This window comes from Marmota marmota, unplaced genomic scaffold, assembly GCF_001458135.2.
Source record: "Marmota marmota marmota unplaced genomic scaffold, marMar, whole genome shotgun sequence".
Classification (NCBI taxonomy): Eukaryota; Metazoa; Chordata; class Mammalia; order Rodentia; family Sciuridae; genus Marmota; species Marmota marmota.
Genome location: NW_026000261.1, coordinates 46518 through 61527, shown reverse-complemented (window position 1 = coordinate 61527; position 15010 = coordinate 46518). Strand labels below are relative to the sequence as shown.

The window sequence follows — 15010 nt, the reverse complement described above, 5'->3', positions numbered from 1 at the left end:
TCCCCCCACCCCACCCCCCACATAGATTTTGGCAGCCAGGAGGAAACTCATCTGGGTGGCCAACAACTTGCTATGACACAAGGGGGGCGCTGTCCAAGATGACCATGCCTGTCCCTGTAGAACTGAGGGACTTGGTGCATGGGGTGTCCACTTGAGCTCCCGAAGGGGGGCGCCCAGGTGAAAGGAAACAGTGCCCACCACCCATTGCAGTGGGCCCCCGAGGAAGCCCATCCAGACTCATGCTGTATGCCACAAATGGAGCCCTGGTGGCGGGGATGCCCGAGTTTCGTCTGGACATTTCCTGCCTGCCTTTCCACTTTGCAGACCCAGGGTCAGAGGATAACCACTCTCCCCATCATTGCTGCCCACTTTTGTCCTCTCTGCTTTGGTACACCACCTGCCACACCTCTTTGCCGCTCTAATATCCTTGGCCCCTGGTGGGCATTCCAGGGTGTTGGGAGGTGGGAGAGACAGCCTGCAGGCCAGCTCCCTGACCCTGGGGTGCTCATTTCCTTCCTGTCTGCTCAGGGTAACCCACCCAAATTCCATGACCGTCGGAGATCCCGGGAGACACCCTAATGCCATTACCTCTCCCAACCCCCCACCAGTACCACACACCTCCACTGAGACCCCAGCAGACTTTCTCCAACCCCATGGGATAGAGGCACTCACCTCAGAGCCACTAGCCTTATCCACTAAGCCACCAGGCCCCAGGGATTTAAGGGGTGGGAGGGGGCTTAGGGGGTTGGGTCGCTGGGGATGGCCCAGTGGGGTCCCTGGGGATGGCCCGGAGCCTGGGTGGCAGTCAGTATTCCTGGGGTTTGTGGTTTGAGTGGGGGTTGCCCGGCTGGTCTGAGGACCCTATCTACCCTCCCCACTGCCTGAAAGCACATGTTCCCTTCCTAAGCCAGAAACGGATAAGGGGCATCCTGCATTGGTCACCAGGCAAGTACCCCTGGGATCCCTTAGACTCCTCAGGAAGGGAGTAATCTGGATCCCTCACACAGGGAGCCGCCTTGGGACTCCTGAGCCTGGACCTCCTGTGTGGCACCTGCAAGCCACAATCAATGACCGCCTCTGTGGGCTGCCTCCTGTGGCACTTGCATAGCCCCTGGAGGCGACAAGGCACCTTCCTCCTGGCTTCTGCCTTGCCTCCAGAGCTGGAGGGACCTCTCAGGGAGGTCTTCTCTTCCCCTGCTCTTAGCCCAGTATATGCTCCCCTTGTAGTTGCGGTCCTGAGTGTCCTTTCCCCACCCGCCAGTGTCAAGATGGCACCCGCCATACTGGCGGGAATACAAATGAATTCCTCTTGATGGCAGTGTTGCTCCACGAATGCCAACTGCACTCCCTCCACCCTTCGCTGAGTACAAAATGCTAACTAGTGTCCAAGGGGACACCAACATTGACTCCAACATACAGTAGGCTCTGTCATCTTAGGTCTTCTTGTTAAACTAAAACCCCACCCGACACCTTCTCCTCCCTGTCTTTAGTCCAGGTCTCAGGCCTGCAAGACCTGGTCCCTGGACATTGTTTTCTTTACCTATCTCAGGGAATAGATGGAAAAGCTTTCCTCGCAGAAATCCCAGGTAGTGCGTTAGGGTTGAGCCTCCCTGGCTCCACCTTCTGGCTCTTGCTTCTTGGAAGGGCACATAATTTATGCATAAGCCAGAGTCTGCCCACCCAAATACATTGTGACTGGAATCTTCCATTGTTCAGTTGGTCCTATTTGCTTTAGCATCTTTGTCATCCTATAGTCCCATTGGGCATGTAAACAGTGTTCTCACATGCTTTTCTTTTCCCTTTGCTCTGTCATTTTCATACTAATGTGGGTCAGAGTCATGTTCTACACCAAGAACAGTATTCTTTTTGATATTTGACCATTAGTCAATCATTCCACAACCTATATCAAAATTTATGTAGTGTAAAATACTTGTGTCCATGTGATTTTAAGGGGTTTTTTTTTTGGTTTCTTGAAAGGGAATGATATCTCAAGATATTACAGCTCTTTCAAATTACTTTGTATATCATAAGAGAGTGAAGGCTGGGTGTGCTGGGGACACCTTTGATTTCAGGTACTGTGAAGGCTTAGGCAGGAAGATTGAAAATTTATGGCTAACGTGGGTAAGTTACTAAGACCTTGTCTCCAAATTTAAAATTTTCAAAAAGGCGGGGGCTGTAGCTTAATGGTAAAGTACTTCAGGACATATTCCCATCAAATAAGTAAATAAATAAATAAACATAATAATTATAATAAAAATAAAAATAATTAAGGTAGAGTGAGAGAGCTATAGTGAGAAGGCATGGAGATATTGGTTTCATCTGATAGGCATGTGCACGTATCCTTTAGCACAAGCTCACTGTTCATATTCAACATTGTCCTCCCATTTTCACTGGCTTGATGAAAGGTCAGAGTATAGGGAGCTTGGAGTAAATATCAATAAGGAGGAAAAGAGGAACAAGTAGAGTTGGGAGAGGTGCTGTACTCAACAGCAGTAATGCAACAATTGGAACAACGTGATTCCCCTCCCTGGTCTGTCACAGTGAATCTGCAAAGGTTCACTCTGTGGTAGATATTCTCATGGGGACCCAGGCCCAATTCTTTGACATTCTCTCCTGCACAACAATATGCTGATCTCACATTCTTGGGACTGATCTCAATAAACTTAGGTAGTCACACATTGCCTAGATTATCATCCATGTGACTCCAAATTTGATTCCCTCCATTTGGACCTCACTAAAGGGCCTTTTCTAGCACATATATTGGAATGTACAGAATAAGATTCCATTGTCCCCATTAATGGAATTCACATACTTTATCAATCTGTCCTTCTTCAGGGGAACTGAACCACTGATGTTTTTCATATGATCAAATAGACTCCTTTTGCAAAATAAAGGAAGAAATCAAGGAGCACTCACCCATAATGTCAGCGTCTGAAGATGACCTATATCCCAGTGGATTCCTTTCTCTTCCTGTACTGTTTACTCTGGAAGAGACATTGTATAATTCACCAAAGTATTAGGGAAACTGAGTTTGTTGTGGGCATATTTTGGGGCTTTGTGACATCATTCCAAACAGCATATTTATATTTTCATTTATTTATTTAGGTATTGGTCATCACACTCAGGACCTTGTACATGTTAAACACATGCTCTACCACTGAACTGAAAATCCAGAAGTGTCTCTTTTTTATGATTTTTTTATTAAGATACAATTTTTTAATTTTTTTAACATTTATTTTTTATTTGTAACTGGATACAATATCTTTATTTTATTTATTTATTTTTAGGTGGTGCTGAGGATGGAACCCAGGGCCTTGCACGTGCTAGGCGAGCGCTGGACCGCTGAGCCACAATCCCAGCCCCAAGACATAATATTTGTATGTGTTTATAGGATTCAGTAAATGTGTAATGATCAAAGTCAGGTCTTGACCTTTCTTGATTCTAAGTTCACTGTACAAGCTTTGGCCTGAGACCTAGAAAGCTGGAGTGAATGGAAACCAAGAGCTGTTCCTGCTTATTGCCTGTTCCTGCTCCTGGGACTCTGGGGGAATGTGGCCAAGAACAGAGATTTCTCTGAAGGCAATGGGCCAGACGGTGGCTGCAATTGAGTATTGGAACTTGGAATGCTAAGAAGAGGCCTCTGCTGGAGTCCAGTAACTCAGGGAGATGTCCCTGGAGCTTGTGAATGAGCATGAGACAACATGTCCAAAGCCCTATTACTGGACTCCTTGGCAGAGTCTTCTGCTAATGCTACTCACAGGGGAGCCCCTTCAAAGGAGTCATGATCAAATAAAGTTCTGATCCCTGTTCTATCCAGGACCCTGACTTTTGCCACCATCCTATTGCTCCCCAGGAAGCTACCTCAGGGAAGTAAGTCTAAGATTACTACAGAAGATCCTCTTGATGGCAATATTGTACCACAAATGACAACATGCCCTCCATGTCCTCTCCTATATCTTTTTCCTGTAACATTTTCCACTAAAAATAAATAAACAAATAAAGCAAGCAAGCCAATCAGTGTTCATCTTGGCTAAAAACTAAATGGCATTTACCAGATCTCTCATCTGGCCTTCCATGCTGCAAGCCTCTTCCCTGGATAATCATCCATGTGTCTCCTACTTTGGGTCTCACCACAGGGACCTCACTCAAGGGTCTTTTTAAATTAATCATGGCTGAAAATTCTGGAAGACAATACTATTGCCCCTATGCCAGAAATCTACCTACCCTGGCAGTGTCTCCTTGCCAAGGAGCACTGACATACCATAATAATTACAGTTTTTGTAGGATAAAATTGACAATTTTTTAAAGCAGAAGGAAGAGAACAAAGATAACTCACCATAATACCAGCACCCAGCGATGATCCAGGATCACAGTGGCCCTTTCTCTCTGTGTGCTATTCAACCTGCAACAAGACACTAGAATGTCCTTCACTTCATTTGGGACCACTAAAGTGATGATCAANAGACCCTCAATGTTACACAAAATTACATATAAGAGGTTGTGAGGGGAAAGGGGGGGGGGACAAGGGAGAGAATTAAACAACAGCAGATGAGGTAGAGAGGGAAGATGAGAGGGGAGGGGAGGGGAGATAGTAGGGGATAGGAAAGGAGGCAAAATACAACAGTCACTAATATGGCATTATGTAAAAATTGTGAATGTGTAACTGATGTGATTCTGCAATTTGTATTTTGGGTAAAAATGGGAATTCATAACTCACTTGAATCAAATGTATGAAAGATGATATGTCATGAGCTTTGTAATGTTTTGAACAACCAATAAAAAAAAAAGAAGTGTAATCATCCCCTCTCTCTCCTAGTAGTGCATTTTAGACTTGAACAGAATCATAGCTCATTAGTGGGTAATGAAGTTAGTTTAATGGGTCAGCATTTTAAAAAACAAAATAGATAATCAGAGAGCAATGCAGATAGCAAGAATATTATTTCATTCACTTTGTTTCAGTTATATGTGTAGGTGTGGTGCCTTAGTATGAAATCACAACTTAAAACTGTGTTTCTCAGTTAAAAAAAAGAAAAAGTTTGGAAAGGGTTAGGGATGTAGCTCTGGAGTAGATTTCTGGCCTAGCCTATGTGAAGCCCAGGGTTCAATCCCCAACACTGCAAATGAACAAACAAAAAAACTAATTTAGAAAACATTAAATTAGAAAAATAAAGCATCTATGCAACTCATGTCTTAAACATTTTCCTGCATGTTTGGTTTATTTAAATAATCTTATCATGTTTCAGGAACTTTCAAACTATGACCATGTGCCACATTACATCCTAACTCAATACTCTCATCCACATGTGTGCACCTAGACATATATAAGTTTATGAAATAATACTACATAAGATGCATTCTGATATTTTCTTCTATTCATTAAATAGCAATGCTGGTCAGTACCACTAAATTGAACACTGGTAATGCATCTAATCTACTGAAGCACATTTATATTTTATCTCAGAATTTTCAGAAAGATTAAGAAGGAATAAACGTTTCTATGCAAGAATCCACCATTTCAAAAGCTTTTTAAAAATAAACATTACACTGGGATTTGGTTTGCATGTGTTAAATAACCACCTAGTTAATCAGGATCATACATAGAGTGCAAAATAGAGTATACCTGTATTCCCTATTGCTGGGGATCAAGACCAGGAGAGCTTCATTGATTTGCCCTATGATTTAAGTCAGAGGCAAGAGCAACCCTGAACTACCTGCAAGATCAAGTCAGCCCTCCTGGGAAAGGAAGCATGTGTGAACTTGAGGAATGGGACTTGGTTTCCACTGCTGACTTAGCATAGTTTGTCTGGAACATTCATGAATCAAACTTGCCGCAGCCCGGCTGGCTGGGCAAAATAAGCGGAGGGTGACGAATAACTTGTGTACGTTGATACAGCAGGAGTGGGAGCCGTTTATTGCAGGACAGGAGCAGTATTTATACATTCCACACAGCTTATCTAATTAGCATAAACTAGATACATCAGTCAACCAATAAGGAATCTCCACACTTAATGGCTCGCTTTTGTTACTTCTCAAACCACTCCCTCTGGCATTTTGCCAGGCACCATCCAGACTTGTTTACGAACTCTAACATTCCCCTGGCAAAATGCCAGGTGTTATTTTGACTTATTTACAGACTCTAACAGATGGTAGTCTTAGGTTTCCTCCACTGGATCACAAATGTCCATTAAGTTAACTTAAGAATGCACCTAAACACATCCAACCACATTTCTTTAGCATGGAGGTTGATTCAGACCACAGGAAAGTCCTTGATTCTGGACACAGAGGTGGAATCAAACCTACCTACCACCTGTAGGGACCCTTCTCATTTGGGCATTTTCACAAATTGCTCCAAGTTTAGCTGGACCATAATATCACTTACTTATATGGAGCCACCAGGTTTTCCTCCTGTCCTAAGGACTCTTAACATGGAAATATCAATGAGAGTGGCCTTCTCAGATGCCTATACTTAAGCTAAGGCTTCATTCCTGCTGTCTTCTTACCTGATGTGTCCCTTATCCATTTCTGCTGCATTACAATGGTCTACTCCTTCACAGGGTTGCTCTTGAATGCTTAACTAGGCCTTGCTTGGCTCCATGAGGAAAGAAGAGAAGCAGTGGCTCAAGAATAAGCAGGGAAACTCAGAGACTCATCCCATCTTAAGCTATGAGTCAATGTCCCTGTGAAAGTAACAATACTACCCAAGACACTGGACCACAGGATACCCACAAGCCAGCCAAGACAATTGAGGAATAGTGAACATAATATTCAGACTTAAAAATCAAGACAATCTGAGGTAGCAATGCATAAGAAATAAATCTATTCCTTTTAGTGTTACCATACAGATTTATATTCCCCATGGAGAGCTTGAGAAGAAAGTATACACTGTTACCTAGCAACAGAGTAAACTCTATTTCTCAGACTAGGTTTTCTTTTGGATCTGCATTGGCATGTTTTTCAGCTACAAAGAGCAGAGGGAAAGGCGTGAAAACAAGGGTGACTGGCATTTCTAGAGCAACACTGCCATCAAATGGAAGCTTTTAGCATGTTGCTTCCACCTCCTCCTCAAATGTTCAGTGGGGAAAGCCTCTAATATAAGCAAAGGTAGATTGGGGCATTCAGAGAATTCTGGGACAGGCTCTTGCTTCTACACCACTTACCTCAGAGTCAGTATAGAAGCCACAGAGGTAGGCCTGCTCCCCAAGGACTGCGGGGTGACCAAGGCCTATCAGGCTCAGGAAGTGATAAAGGCCAGGCCTTGGTGGCTGCCATGTTTAACAACCATGAGACAAAACTACTTCAGGGCATTTGACTCCTTGATCCCTGGGCTTACAGCAGGAGCAAGGTTAAACAGTGTTAGCCCTGTCCTAGGGTTATCAGAGCAGCAGGGAACCTGCAGTCCAACATCCAGACAAGGAAAAGAAAAGCAGGGGTGGCCACCCTGTCAGGGGTAGCCTATTGTGGAGAAAATAAAAACTTCCTGATTATTGAGTACTAGTTTGAGACAAAGAAGAATAAGGCAGGGCTGGGGATGTGGCTCAAGTGGTAGCGCGCTCGCCTGGCATGTGTGCGGCCCAGGTTCCATCCTCAGCACCACATATAAATAAAGATGTTGTGTCTGCAGAAAACTAAAAAATAAATATTAAAAAATTCTCTCTCTCTCTAAAAAAAAAAAAAGAAGAAGAATAAGGCATATGCATTACAATTCAAGTTTTGTCTGCTTGTTCTTATTCCCTTCAAAGAAAGTCTGGGTCAGACTCCAAGGGATGCCATTCTGCACCTCAGCCACAGAGGAGAAAGGGCTCCCTACCAAGTCACCCTAAGAATGAACCTAAACATATCCAAGCACAGCTTTATCTGTACCACTGGAGGTTGGGTGAGACCATAGTACCAACTTCAAGAAAAGATGAGTCTCCAAGAATGAGCCCAAGTAGCTAACTGGGCCTAATGTTCAAAATGGAGCCTGGTAGCCATTTGTTGACTGTGGAGTCACATAGTACTTTGTATTTCTACAAGGACCATTAGCTAAACATGTGGCCTTTGCCTGGCCATGTTCCCATACCACTTGCAAAGATAAATAGCCTCTGGACCTGACCAATGAACTATATCTGCATTTATAGTAATATGTAAATGTTAACCAATCAGGAATGGGTTTAGTTACTTACCTATTTACATAAAACAAACCAATCGGGATTTAGCACAATTTCATCCTTTGTGTGCATAAGCCAACTAGAGTATGTACCTGGTTATTATATAGGTGGAACTTCATCTATATAAGCTAGCCACTTTGCTTTATTATCTAAGGCTGCCTCTCCCCATTTACAAACTGTTTTCTGTTAAAAAAATAAAATAAAATGTCTCTTTTTATTTTTTATCTTAAGCATTTTCCCTAGTGAGTTTTTGTTGATAGTAAGTTCAGTAACTTGATGCTGGGTACAAAGTTAGAACCAAGCTACCAACTGTCTCCCAAGGAACCTTCTGAATTGGGCATTCTCAAGGCCTGCTTGACTATGAGGTCTCAGGCTGTCAGAAACAAAGGGCAGAGTGCCAGAGATATCAGGAATGGTGTAAAAGCAGATGAGAAACTGCCATTCCAAGAAAATGGGAGCACATGGCTCCTCTCCCATTGCTGTCTCCTGGTTTTCAAATACTATTGGTCCCACACTTAAGACCAGTCAGAAGAGAAGCCAGGGGGCACACTAGAGTCATGGGTCCTTGCATCTGACCCAGGTTCAATCAGTCATCTTCCATCAGAAGGCCTATAGTAGAAAACATATAAGATGTATTGTGCTTCTGAGGACTCTATTGTTTTAAAATGAAGTGATACATCAAAACATTACACTTCTCGGCCAGGTGTGGTGGTGCACACCTGTAATCCCAGTGGCTTGGGAGGCTGAGACAGGAGAATCACAAGTTCAAAGCCAGCCTCAGCAATAGCGAGGTACTAAGCAACTCAGTAAGACCCTGTCTCTAAATAAATACAAAATTGGGCTGGGGATGAGGTTCAAGGGCCGTGTGTCCCTGAGTTCAGTCCCCAGTACTTCCCCCCACCACAAAAATAAATAAATAAATAAATAAATAAAACACTACACTTCTCTAAGTTCCCTGGTACATCAGAGATAGATTAAGGGCCATGGAAGAGATTGGCCTTAGGCTGTACAAGTGAGTGAATATTCCCCTCTTCAGTAAAGCATACTTGTAAAAATCTAGCAAGAGCAAGCTCCCCATCCTAACTGATCTGGTGGAGGGCCACAGTACAGAGAGCTGTATCAAACAGAGATCACAATATGATAGATGGCATAGGCATAGTGGGAAGGGAGCTACAGTCAATGTCAGAAAGGCAAAGGCCCAAAAGATCTGGCTCTCCTCCTGGGATGCCTGTTCTTTGTTTCTTGGGCATGCGGGGCCCAGTCTTCTCTTTCCCAGGTTCATGTAGGGAGCTCAAGTGTTCTTTCAGTAGTACATGGCCCCACTGGACCTTTTCCTCTCCCCACTACACTGTAGAACACGTCTTAAGTTTCAGGGACTGATTCCAATCCCTTTAGGTGGACACGCATTCCCTGGATAATCATCCATGTGTCTCCTACTTTGGGTCTCACCACAGGGACCTCACTCAAGGGTCTTTTTAAATTAATCATGGCTGAAAATTCTGGAAGACAATACTATTGCCCCTATGCCAGAAATCTACCTACCCTGGCAGTGTCTCCTTGCCAAGGAGCACTGACATACCATAATAATTACAGTTTTTGTAGGATAAAATTGACAATTTTTTAAAGCAGAAGGAAGAGAACAAAGATAACTCACCATAATACCAGCACCCAGCGATGATCCAGGATCACAGTGGCCCTTTCTCTCTGTGTGCTATTCAACCTGCAACAAGACACTAGAATGTCCTTCACTTCATTTGGGACCACTAAAGTGATGATCAAAAGGTGGCATGGTACATCCCATCCAGCCAACCTAGAGAGTGTTTTCAGGCTACCATGTTGGTTTTGGGGTCAATTGTGATTTCTGAGGAAAGCATAGCAAGAAATCAAATCTAGTCAACTTTGGGAATTTGTATGGATGCAACTTGGGGTTGTTTTTAAAAAAGATGCAGCACAAATAAAATAGTACTTTGTAGAGCCAGATGATACACTGTCCTATGATCTCATTTCTGTTGAGAACCAAAGCCATCTCCTTGGGTATATCCTTAGAGAGCTTCACTCCTCATCTCTGTATTTATTTGATTACAGTTGACTAGCTATAAGAATATTATCACAAGCCTGTTTCCTCCACCACCCTAAAATGGAGAACCAGCCCTCTGACTGACCAGCAACTCATCTGGCTCATGTGTAGATGAAGGAAACCAGATACCTCCATTCTGGGTGCACAGAGATCTGCTGTACTGACTTTTTTTTTTTTTAAAGAGAGAATTTAAATATTTATTTATTTTTTTTAGTTTTCAGCGGACACAACATCTTTGTTTGTATGTGGTGCTGAGGATCAAACCCCGGCCGCATGCATGCCAGGCGAGCGCGCTACCGCTTGAGCCACATCCCCAGCCCCTGACTTTCTATGTAAGGGTGAACATGCAAGGATTGGCTATGTCTCATTCTGCCAGGCCACTCATTTCTAGTTGGACAAGGACACTATGCCCATTGCACACACACTTTGTACACAACCTCATAACTAGTTGTATTTCTAAAAAAAAAGAGGAGGGAAAGTTGCATGTGATGGTGCACACTTGTAATTCCAGCAACTCAACAGGTTGAGGCAGGAGGATCACAAGTTCAAAGCCAGCCTCAGCAAGCTAGTGAGACCTTATCTGAACACAAAAAATTAGAGAGAGAAGAAAAAGAGAAATTTAATGTCCAGAGAATTGGGACACCATAAATACACAATGTTCCCAACCCCAGGAAAAGACATGGGCACCTTGTGCAGTTGTTGGAGGGGAAATGGAAAGGATCAGTAGGATGCTGCACAGATATGTAACAGCCAGGAGACAATTATTTTATGAAAACACTGAAATATAACATTCTATTTGTGAGCTTTGTGGGATCAAAGAGAAGGGCAAAAGTAGACATACCTCTATATTTGTTTATGGAAAATTATATCTGGTCTCATAATATGCAGGAGGGCTGGGAGACAAAGAGACAACATGAGAACAGTAACACTACAATGTTATGGGCTATCACTTTCATTGGGAGCAATCTCTATCCATAGTGGCATCTCTAAAGTGGTTGTAGGAGAAAAGAAATGAGAATATGCATACACACACACACACACACACACACACACGAAGGTAAGTGTGTATGTATACATTTGTGTATGCATTCATGTATGAAGGACCAAACACTGGGGTGTGTAAGTGGAGAACACAATAGGTTGCACATAGAGCTTCCTAGAATGGGCAGAAGAGAGGCTTTGAGGGAAAAATGAAGGGAAAGTTCAGGTTTTTTCATCCTACCTCAAGCAACCATTGGACCCAAGATGACCCTATCAAACCCTTGAAATAACTGCAATTGTACCCCGCAAAATGGCTCTTAACATATTTGGATTTAAATCCCCAAGGAGGCTAGGTATGGTGGCATATGCCTGTAATCCCAGAGACAGGAGGATCGCTGGTTCAAAGCCAGCCTCATCAACCACGAGGCACCAAGCAACTCAGTGAGACCCTGTCTCTAAATAAAATACAAAATAGGGCTGGGGATGTGGCTCAGTGGTCAAGTTTCCCTGGGTTCAATCCCTAGTACCCTCCCCAAACCCCCAAGGAGATGATGTAGTGATTTATATATAGATGCACTTATTCCTTCAGAAATTTCTTCATAGACATTTTTGCTTCCCTCAGAGTGTCTGAGAGGAAAGGACACTACCTCTTCCAGTACCCCAACAACTTAAGAGGCAATTCTAGGGCTTGGATGGCTTTTGGGCCTGCCTTTATCTTTTTTTCATCTGCAAAGGGTGGAGTGAGAAGAGCAGAAAGCCAGGGTGGTTGGCATTTTTGAAGCAATAGTGCCATCAAGTGGAAACTTTATGAGCACAGTTTCCAGAACTTTGTTTCCAGAAGAAAAGTTTTCTGATATGAGAAAGGGTAGGTTTGATGTATGCAGGGAATTCTGGGACTGGCCCCAACCAACTCACTGAGTAACTTCAGAGTCACCATGAAAGCCATGAAGCCACAGTGACCCACCAAAGAGTTCTCAGCAGTTGGGCTTGCCAGGCTCTGGAGGAGGTGGGGTGACAGGTCTAGGTGGCTGCCATGTTTGGCAATGAGAAACAAGGCTACTACAGGGCATTTGGCTCCTTGATCCCTGTCCTTGGTATAAAATAGAAGTCAGCCAGCAGGGCTGTGCTCTGGAGTCTCAGTATCTTGGGAAACCTGGGACTCAATTTTGCATCTAATAGAAGCAGGTCTAGCCAAGTAAAGGGGAAGCAAGAATGTCCACCTCATCAGGGGCATCCTCTTATAGAAAAGATGGAAACTATTGTTATGATTATAGAGTATAAGACTTAAAAAAACAAGAGTAGAGCAGGTGTATTACAGTTCAAGTTTCCTCTGCTTTAATCTAATTCAGGTCAAAGACAATCTGGGTTACACATCTTAATCATTCCACACATCTTTTCAAATATGGCAGGGGGTGGCAACAATACCAACTAGGGACACATAATTCCAAAGGCACATCATTTTCTGGAATCTGGGGACCCAAATCTGTTTTGTGCATGTGGTTATGGCTACTGAGTGTGTGACCCAGTTCTTCTCCTTAGGAAAGACACCTGGTTCACATACTCAGGGTGGGGGCAAGGGGCAGAGTTTATGATCTTTGAGTATGGCTATCCCACAGTGCAGCTCTAGATCAAAGAATGCACATAGAGGGGCTGGGGCTGTAGCTCAGTGGTAGAGCACTTGCCTCTCACTTGTGAGGTACTGGGTTCAATCCTCAGCACCATATAAAATAAATAAATAAAGATATTTAAAAAAAAGGAATGTACATAGAGACCACCATACTCACAACTTTGGGCTGGGACCTATAGATCTAAACTCTGCCCTGGGGCTTGTCAAATAAGGTTGGTCTGGCTCAGAAGGCTCTATACATTAAGATCGCTTGGCAACATTCTGAAAAGACAAGAGTATGAAATGAAGAGGGGACAGAGAGTACTTTTCAGCCTGTCTGAGAGAAAAGGAGAAAAGGAATACAGGGCTGGGCCTTTAGACTTGCCTTGGGAAAGCACCAACCAGGGAACACATCCTCAGGTAGGAGCTAACAAAGCACATATCTATACCAGATGTTCTCCAGAAATAGAAATCAGGCATCCATAAGGAAGGGCTGTGTGCTCAGGAGTATGAATCTTGTTCCTACCCTTGGCAGACATGCCAGAATTATGGTAGATCTTGGAGAGATGGGTTAGGAAGATGGGAAGGAAAAGGGCTGGATGAATAGGGACGAACAGGGAAATATGACATACATAAGAAGGTAAGTAAGTGTGTGTATATACACATATGTGTGCATTCATCTGTGAGAGGATGAGTGAGTGTTTCAGTAGAGAATACAACCACTGTTCTAAATAGAGCTGCAAAAGCAAAGGCCCTTGCTAAGGTTACCTGCTTCTCTGAGGCCACTGGGCCCTCTTCTTGACCCAAGAACCCCGAACATGGGGCAATTAATGGATAGCGAACTGCTGAGATCCCTTAGAGGTGAGCCAGGACATCAATCTCTCTGTCTTCTCACTTGATTTGCCTCCAATTAGGGTCTTGCTTCTCTCTACTCCTTTTAAGTGCTGCCGCTCTTCAGTCCTTAAGCAGGATGAGGCCACTGGTTAGGAATTGGTTAGATGAGGACAGAAGAAAAACAACAGCACAGCAATAAAAGGGAAAATCCAGGGACTCATCCCACCTTGAAGCATTAAGTCTATTTTCCCCATGAAAGCACTAGGACTTTATGCACAGTCACCTGATCCATATAATATCAATAGGTGAGCCGAGAAAACTGGGATGCTACGAACAAGACATTTGGATTGACATAAGGAGATGATATAGCAATGGTTTTCCAGGTACATCTATTTGTTTTGGTGTTTTCCCTTAGATATCAACATTCCCTATGGAAAGCCTGAAAAGGACACCATTTTGTAAGTATCTCACCTTAGTATTCCCAAATTTAGTGCCTAGATGGTGTTAGAGTCTGTAAACAAGTCAAAATAACACCTGGCATTTAGCCAGGGGAATGTTAGAGTTCGTAAACAAGTCTGGATGGTGCCTGGCAAAATGCCAGAGGGAGTGGTTTGAGAAGTAACAAAAGCGAGCCATTAAGTGTGGAGATTCCTTATTGGTTGACTGCTGTATCTAGTTTATGTTAATTAGATAAGCTGTGTGGAATGTATAAATACTGCTCCTGTCCTGCAATAAACGGCTCCTACTCCTGCTGTATCAACGTACACAAGTTGCTCGTCACCCCCCTGATTATTTTGCTGCAGCCAGCAGGACTGCGGCAGATGGTGGCCCGTACGGGGAGCCCTGGGACACTCGGGGGTAAGTGACGAAGAAAAGCTGCCCGTCCATAGATAGGACGGGAGCAATCTGCTCGTCCCTAGGCAGATAGGGCGAGAGGAAAAATGGCCATTTCGAGAAAATGGAAAAGATTGATACAGTATGTTTGTGTCTTGTTTTGTCTCAGTGTATTGTATTGTCTTTATGATGAAAATATGGAAGGGGTGAGAAGTAAATCACTAAGGGAAGGAGGCACCCCAGTGAAACCAAGAATAGTTAGGGCATGTGTTGATGGAAGCCCAGGAACTCTAGTCAGAAAGAAAAAGAAAGTTCAGAAGAAGAAAGATTATCAGGAAAAAAGTTGCAGTAAAAGGCTATTTCTAAATACTTTTCGTTATTGGAGGGTGCGTGAGGCGGAGGCGGCTGCCGAGTGTGCAAGCCGGTCACAGCGCAGCAAGGATTTTCCAAGAGGCGGCTGCGACTGGCCCTTCCCCGCCTCCTGGCCCGGGGAGCTGGCTCTTCCACTGCCGCGAGCCCAAACCTAGACCT

General features: G+C 43.8%; 1 long non-coding RNA gene across 1 annotated transcript in view; it reads right to left on the bottom strand.

The window, feature by feature from the left end:
• LOC125614283 overlaps window positions 1-15010 on the bottom strand; it is a 126036-nt gene that overhangs the window by 67310 nt on the left and 43716 nt on the right. The window contains exons 3-5 of the long non-coding RNA XR_007344888.1: window positions 13580-13771; window positions 9802-9867; window positions 2917-2984 (exon numbers count right to left, since the gene is read on the bottom strand). This is a non-coding gene — a long non-coding RNA (uncharacterized LOC125614283). The remainder of the gene's footprint in view (window positions 1-2916; window positions 2985-9801; window positions 9868-13579; window positions 13772-15010) is intronic.